This window comes from Chrysochloris asiatica, unplaced genomic scaffold (genome assembly GCF_000296735.1).
Source record: "Chrysochloris asiatica unplaced genomic scaffold, ChrAsi1.0 scaffold00341, whole genome shotgun sequence".
Taxonomy (NCBI): domain Eukaryota; kingdom Metazoa; phylum Chordata; class Mammalia; order Afrosoricida; family Chrysochloridae; genus Chrysochloris; species Chrysochloris asiatica.
Window position 1 is genome coordinate 310,498 of NW_006408859.1, and position 7,396 is coordinate 317,893.

Consider the following 7,396-nt stretch of genomic DNA (forward strand, 5'->3'; position numbering starts at 1 on the left):
CATATTGCACTTAGCAAATCTGCTGCACAAGACCTCTTTTAAAGTGTTTAAGAGCAAAGACATCAGTTTGTGGACTAAGGTGTATTTGACATGGTATTTTCAGCCACCTCATATGCATGTGAAAGTTGGTCAATGAATAAGAAAGACCATAGAGAAATTAATGCATCTGAGTTATGGTTTTGGAGAAGAATATTGAAAATACCATTGAAGTGCCATCGAGTCAGTTCTAACCGATAGTGACTCTATAAGCTTTTCAAGGAATGGCTGGTGGGTTTGAACCACCAACCTTGTGGTGTTAACACACATCAGTCCATTTCTGATCTTACAGTGTCACACCAGGACTCCTAAAAGTACCATGGACTGTCAGAAAGGCAAACAAATCTGTGTTGGAAGAAGTACAGCCAGATGCTCCTTAGAAGCCAAGATGGCGAAGTTTTGTCTCTCATACTTTGAATATGTCATCAGGAGGGAGCAGTCCCTGGAGAAGGACATTCATGCTTGGTAAACTGGAGGGTCAGTGAGAAAGAGGAAGACTCCCAATGAGATGGACTGGCACAGTGGCAGCAGTAATGAACTCAAGCATAACGACAATTGTGAGAATGATGCAGGATTTCATTTTGTTGTGCATTGGGTTGCTATGAGTTGGAACCAACTTGCTGTTACCTAACAAAAATGTGTGTGTGTGTGCGTATCTGAGAAGAGGATCCATGCTTTTTCTATACAGCCTCCTTCATTCTAAGAGAAGTGCCCAACATGGAGATGGTCCTTAATGTATGCTAGATGCATGACTGAATAATTAATATATTTCATGCCTTAAACCCACTGTCTGCCTTCAGCCACAGAGAATTTCAGTCTCTGCACACAGTATTGTGCCTTTATGACATTGCACACACTGTGCCTTTCTAACTCCCAAATGTTCTTCAGAACGCCACTCAATCACTTGTTCTCTGCAAACCTGAACCCCTCTACTAGTTGGGTTAGCGGCTCCTCAGAACTTTGTGCCTCCCTCTGTTAGAGTCAATCTTGCTCTAGTCTCTTGACTGTCCTGGTCAAAAGATTACAAGTCCCTGATGGCAAAAGCTGTCTTCTGTGTAAAATGCTCACGCCTGGCTTGACTATTTCTTTGGGAGTGACCATTGTTCCTCAAAGGCCTACATGTCTGTGCCTCTTGGTTTTTATTTCTTCTTCCACTTCTCTCCAATCCATGTGCATTTCTCCATTCTTGCCTCTTTTGAGTCCTTCTACTTATTATGTTTTCCAATGATACCCAGTGACTTTAACGGCCATTGTGAAATCTGTTAGCTTTGGGGACTAATGAATGCTGATTCTTAGAAAAATATATGCACTGTGTTCCTGTAACACTTCATCTTGATATTTATTGGTAATAGTGTGAGGAACCATGCCAAATGCTGTGGTGGAACTAGACGTTATCACATTTAATCTCAATTCTAAGAAGTGGGTACTGTTATCTCTGTTGTTCAGAAAAAACAACAACACTGTAATCCTGATCTACCCATGGCCCCCTGCTTCTGGGACCAAGTAAAGTTCTACTGCAAATCATCAGTGACTCAAAGACCAAACCTTGCACTACTAGATGTACCTATATAAAGATTTCCTAATCACCTCACCCCAATAAAGCTCTAAACTTTGTACAGGCCACACAAGCAATGCCTTTTCTTTTTAAAAGTTCAAGTAATAGCAATGAACCATAAAAAAAAAAAAAATGATTAATAAGGGAGGAAAAGAAAACCTATAAATGAAGGGACATGTACATTGCTGAATATTGGGCTAAGAATATCAACAAGAATGATTCCAATCTGCTTTATAATATTTGTTGTTGTTAAGTGCCATTGAGTCAGTTCTGACTCAAAGACTCTATACAGAGTTTCTGAAGAGTGGCTGTTGAGTGTGAACCACTGACCCTGCGGTTCAAACTGACCTTGCAGTCCAGTGCATTATCCTGCGGGACCACACCAGGACTTATAATATTTGTTGTTGTTATGTGCCTTGGAGTCGGTTCCGACTCATAGTGACCCTGTAGAGGTTTTCCGAGGCTGTAAATCTTTACTGGAGCAGAAAGCCTCATCTTTCTCCTGCGGAACAACTGGTAGTTCCAAAGTGCTGACCTTAAGGTTTCTTGTTGTTGTTATGTGCCGTGGAGTTGGTTCTGACTCATACCAACCCCGTACAGGGTTTCCAAGGCTGTAAATCTTTACGGGAACAGAAAGCCTCATCTTTCTCCCACAGAACAGCTAGTAGTTTCGTACTGCTGACCTTGCGGTTCGCAGCCTGATTCGTAACCGCTACACAACTTTAAGGTTTACAACCCACTAAAAAGTTTGAAAGTATGGTGGTTCTGTAGGGCAAAACTGGACTGCAAATGACAAAGTCAGTGATTTGAGCCCACCAGCACCTCCTCAGGAGATAGAGAAGGCTTTCTGCTTCCACAGATTTACAGCCTTAGAAACCCTGTAAAGGGTCACAATGAGTTGGAACTGATTAAGCCCATCTTTTTTCTAGATTGCTCACAATGGAGAAAATCACATGGGGTTCATCCTTCCTTCTTTAATGGAACATGACGCCCTTGAAAAACAAGTTTTCAGAGCCAAATGAAAGACCCCTGTGGGACAGAGCCTACATTCCTGCACTGTTACTGGTGATGAGTGGAAGGGTTTGGGCCTTCGAGGGTCCTCCCCTAATTCATAATTCCAATGTGATCCAGTGCAAAAGTCAACAAAGGCAATAAGATACCATGTCATTTCCCTTATGCTGGGCCGTATAGGCTCCCTTGGGAAGACACACAGCCACTACTTTGCAGCTGCCTGGATCTCAGTGAAGCTGAAAAGTGAAAGGATTTGTAGCCCTCATGAAAGATTCCAGTACTGATCCATAAGTGGATGGAACAAATTCCATCAGTGGGGCAGATGTTGGCTGCAGCTTTCTCAGGAACCCAGACATCTCCCAGAACACTCTACACATGCCATCTAAAGACATTGAACCGCATTCATCAACTTATATTGATGATTTGAAATAGGTTTGATGGACACATGGTAACAAAACAGTAGCAAACGGTATTCAGTGAAAAGTAAGTTGCCCCAGATGAGTCTGGACAACTAGGTTCAAACTCTTGTTTTATTTAACAGAAACAGGAACTAAAACTAAATCAAGAAGACTATTTTTTAAAGTAGATTGCCCTCCCATTGCTCTTACTTTCACAGTTCCCCAGAGTTAGCCAATCTCTGGTGTGTGTGTGTGTGTGTTTCTTCTCATCATGAACAGTTTTGAACCTTAATTTTTTCATTTAATGACATAAATTAGACTTAGGTTGGAGTGAGACTAAACTGCATCCAAATCCTGGCTCTATCCCTTACTTGGTAACACTGGACAAGTCTCTTCTCAGAAGCTGTAAAAGCTGAAATCACATCTGTCTGTGGAGTTGAGGGAAGGATGTATCATGCTGAATTAGTATCTAATGCATAGTAGTATCATTAAACTCGTGGTGACATCATGAAGCTCATGAGCACATGTACTGAGGGCTGGCTGTGCAAGACACTCAGCTTGAATACCCTTAGTTAATTCTCACAACACTGCGAGAGGGATTTCATTCTGTTTTTAAAGGTTTGATGGTAAAACTCACTTTCTTTTCTGTCTGGCATGCTCTCTTCAGCCTTGCATTCTCTCACCAAATTCTTACTATGCCCACAGACCAGGGATGTGCTGTTGAGGATCTGCTAGTGAGAAGCTGTTCTCCTCAAGCGGTTCTGAATCATGGTTGCATGATCGTGGAACACCTATGGTGGTGGTGGTAGTTATGTGCTGAGGAGTTGATTCTGACTCATAGTGACCTGAGGCTGTAAGTCTTTATGGGACCAGAAAGGCTCATATTTTTCCTGAAAAGTGGCTGGTAGTTTTGAACTGCTGACCTTTCTGTTAGCAGTCCAACTTCTAACCCACTACACTAACACCTATAGAACCTCTCTTAAAATGTTTGCCTCTCAGAGCTCAAGGCTTCATCCCTAAAGGTTTTCTGATTCAATTGTCCTGGAGTATTTGAAAACATTTGCTATTTTTAAAGACAGCTCCCAGTTTTTAGTATGCAACCAGAATTGAGAAGTACTATGGTGTTGTTGTTCAGTGCCGTTGAGTCGATTCCGACCCATAGTGACCCTGCATAGGGTTTTGAAGGAGTAGCTGGTGAGCTTGAGTAACCCTTTTAATTTTCTTCTATAAATGAGGAAACAGACCTAGGGAAATAACTTGACTTGCCCAAGTCACAAACAGTCAGTAACCATAGCACAAAAATAAAACCCCAATTTCCTGGCTCCCTAGCCAGAGGTCTTCCCAATATAATTACCCCTTATTAGCTCTGTATGAAATCAAGAGTCTCACTACCACCCCACTCCCTTCAGGAGCGGATCTGAGTTGGAATACCTATAGCCTAAACTCATTCACTCTGTCTCTCACTCCTCCTCCTCTCCCTTCTCTCTCCTTTCTCCCTCTCTCTTCAAAGAGTGTCCATTTTGAAAGGGATTCTCAAGCAAGACTGTACAGCATCACAAAACAGATGCTGGGATCCTATCAGAGACCAGGTGTGGTGCTGTGTGATAATGTCCCAGACTGCAAAGCCATTTGAACTGCAAGGTCGGCAGTTCAAGCTCACCAGCTGCTGCTCCTCGGAAACCCTATACAGGGTCGCTACGGGTCGGAATCGACTCTATGGCACTTAACAACAACAACAACTAACAAGACACCGGAGTGATGCTGGCTCAAATACACTTCAGGCTAAAGTTTTGAATGACCTTTTTTAACAAGAACTGAAACTAACTTCCCCCTCCACTCATACCCTTAGAACAGTCCTTAGGTGTCTCAATCTGTGGTCTGTGATGCCCAACATCCTCACTTTCTATGAGGACTGGTTTATTGTCTAGTCATATTTGTGACAGTTAAAGCCTTGGAGTAGGATGGGACCTTATTATTGTTGGTGGCTCTAGTGATCAAAATGAACATGGTTAGAATATCTCCATAGGATCAGCACTCGACCTCACAATCGATTTAAACTACAAGGTCCTCAGTTCAAACATACCAGTGGTTCCTGGAAAACCCTATACAGGGTCCCTATGAGTCAGAATCAACTCAACGGCACTTAACAACAGCAATCCTTGCTATGCACTTAACTATGAGAGGCAGTGTAGTTCACTCTGTTTAACAAAACCAAGTCTTCTTGCTAGTTGATCAAGTCCACATGGTCCTGAAGAAAATGTACACTATAGGACACTTCCTCACTGCTGCATTAAGGCATTCCTTGCTTAAGGATCAAGCTGCCTTTTGAAATCTTCATAGCAATGGTTGACCACTGGGAGTGATTTTTCTCCCTAGGAGACATTTGACAACTTTTGGAGATACTTTTGATTGTCATGACCAGGGGTACCCTATAACATCCAGTGGGGACAGGCCAGGAAAGTTGCTAAATTCCTACAATATACAGGACATCCAACACACACAAATGTCAATAGTGCCGAGGTGAGAAACCTTACCTTCGAGAAGCCTCCAGTGGAGACTCTTGGTGGCTCATGTACCACACATTGCTTGTTTGACCTGTTTCTTCAGCCTTCTCCAGGCCTACATTTTGGCTTTATGAAGACTTTAGAGCATATTTTTGGCTTAAGACTTAAAGAGTATATCAAGGAAATAGTCTCAAGGGTTCAGCCAAACTTCATGACTCTAGGAAATCTGACGTTTATGAGAAATTGAAATTCTATTCTGCCATGTTCACCCTCATGATCAGGATTCTTCTATAAGCTATTTGATCAAAATTTGCAGTAATGGTAACCAGATAACATTCAGTCCTTTTGGTCCCATGGCAAAGAAGGCACTTGTTCAAAGAGGCAACGAGCCATACATTCCACACCCCTCTCCTGTTCCAACTGTCCCATTTCTGTTTCTCCGGGTTAACAGAGACCACGTGTGCCTTGGATGGCCACTTCCAAGATTTTAAGACCCCAGGCACTATGCAATGAACTAAGAGGTAGAAAAGAAGAACTAAACATATTATTAGGTCAATTAACTGGTGTGTCCCTTGAAGAACCAATTTGTAGTGCTGTCTTTGTTACAAACTGGCTGCATGAACTTGGAGAGTGTCTGTATATTCAGGGCTCCTGCTCTCACCTACAAAATAAGGGCATGGGCTCTTTGATTCGGTGACTTATAGTTCCAGATGGTTCAGCTCAGCCTCAGTATTGTATAATAATATTTTTTAGGAGTCCTGAGGTGGCACTGTAGGATGATGAACTGGACTGCAAGGTCAGTATGAACCACACAGTTGATGGGTCAAACACACCAGCTGCTCCTTGGAAACCCTAAACAGGGTGGCTATGAGTTGGAACCAACTCAACAGCTCTTTTTTCAATGGAATTTATTAAGCTTCCAGTTCCATACAAGATGAAGTAGACATACTTCTCACTAGTCCTCCTGAAAAGCACAGCTAAAATTCATGAACATTTTAAAACAAATATAAGAAAACGCTGAAAGTGAAGAGAAAAGGTCAGATTGGCAAAGGACCTCAGGAATTAAGAAATGACACAATAGTGACTTCCCTGGGTACACTTTTTGCTTCATATAGTCTCAACTGTGTGCTGGATGATGCCAGCAGGTCCAGATTCAAAGAGCTTCAAGAAACTGATTCCACAGAACTTCACAACACCAACAGCACATCATGATATTGTTGTTGGTGGTGCCTTTGAGTCTATTCTAACTCATAGAGACCTTAGGCACAACAGAACAAAACTGTGCCTGGTCCTGTGCCATCTATCACCAGCTGCTCCTATACAGGGTCTCTATGAGTCAGAACCAACTCTAAGGCATTTAACAACAACAGTATACATATCGCTGGAGTCCTGGTGTGGAGCTGTAGAATAAGCACCAGAACCGCTCACTGAAGGGCTGGCAATTCAAATCTACCAGCCACTCTTTAGAAAACCTAAACAGGGTTGCTATAAGTCAGAACGGAGTCACCAGCATTTAACAACATCAATAACAGCAACAAATATATAGCTAAAGTACTCTGGTGGGACATTGGTAAAGCACTTGGGTACCAAACCAAAGGTTAGCAGTTGGAACCCACCAGCCATTCTGTGGAAGAAAGATGTGGCAGTCTGCGTCTATAAAGACTGTTGTTGTTAAGTGCCATTGAGTCAGTTCTGATTCATGGCAACCCTGTACAGGGTGTCTTTGTTTGAAGTCTAGTGCTAATCCTACAGCACCACACCAGGAGTCTTCTATAAAGATTGTTGGTTTTGTTGTGAAATGTTGTCGAGTCGGTTCCGACCCATAGCGACCCTGTACAGGGTTTCCTAGGAGTGATTGATGAGCTTGAACAACTGACATTACAGTTCAAACT